General features: G+C 41.9%; 1 non-coding gene across 1 annotated transcript; it reads left to right on the top strand.

Annotated features, from left to right (window-relative positions):
• The first annotated feature begins 462 nt into the window (after positions 1-462).
• On the top strand, positions 463-566 carry LOC123840761 (U6 spliceosomal RNA). The gene has a single exon (XR_006790081.1). It is a non-coding gene; the product is annotated as a U6 spliceosomal RNA (small nuclear RNA).
• The last annotated feature ends 444 nt before the right edge of the window (positions 567-1,010 follow it).

Here is a 1,010-nt window from a genome sequence, read left to right as displayed (position 1 = left end):
GCAAACAAAAGCTTAATAGCTATTCTTTTCCAGCTGTTTCCCTTGGGCCAGATGTCTGAGTAGCCCAAACTACTTAGCTGCATATTAGTGCCACACAAACTACAGGCTGTTGCTTGTTAAGAGAGCGTTAACTTCTGGAGAATGTTGCACTGAATGTTATTACGGTTTGAATGAAAATAAACTTGCTAAGTGGCTTGTGCATTAGTGCTGGTACAAGGTAATCCTTGTCTAATGGAAACAAAAACACACTATTTCCCTTCCACCTGACCTGAGGGACACTCTGAGGCTTTAGTACACCAACACTCTCTGCTGTTTCTCTCTGTTTCCTGGCTGGTTTTCACAGTTCTGTTGGTTGCCTGCACATTAGAGTATATATACCAAACCCCTCCATCAAAGCTGACTCATAAAATGGAAAGAATTCTTGGAAACCTGTTAGGTGTTTATGCTTATTGAGAATATTGTGTGCTCGCTTTGGTAGCACCTATTCTAAAATTGGAATAAAACAGAGAGGATTAGCATGGCCCCTGGGCAAGGGTGACACAGACATTTGTAGGGATATTGTTATTACAGTGAACAATTATATACTGCTCTACAGGCTATAAATAATAGCATTCAGTGCACATCTTGGCTTTGGACTATGCTTTAGATTTAGTGCTTAGTTCCCTACATACTGTATCTGCAGGCTATATCTACAGGCCACATCTCACATCTGGCTCATTTGCATGCATGTTTTCTCATTGGTTCCTCATACTTATTGCAAGAGGCAGTTATGTTTACTATCTTCATTTCCTTGAAGGGGAAAGTGAGAAGAGGTGGGTTCTGAATTTACTGATTGGTGGTGATGCTGGGATTTATCCTTCAGGGCTATCCCTCCCCCTCCATAGGCCAAGATTTTTCTGTCATTTCTTGTTTGGATCAATACGGATTGCCTCCTCTGTGGCAACAACTGACAAGCACAGGAATGAAGGTTTTGGTGCTGGGATTGGCAGAGAGAAGGGGAAACATTTACG

Source organism: Mirounga angustirostris, unplaced genomic scaffold (genome assembly GCF_029215605.1).
Source record: "Mirounga angustirostris isolate CCGP_5_RB_7025 unplaced genomic scaffold, mMirAng1.0.hap1 SCAF_3, whole genome shotgun sequence".
NCBI classification, from domain to species: domain Eukaryota; kingdom Metazoa; phylum Chordata; class Mammalia; order Carnivora; family Phocidae; genus Mirounga; species Mirounga angustirostris.
This window is presented reverse-complemented; position numbering and strand designations above follow the sequence as displayed.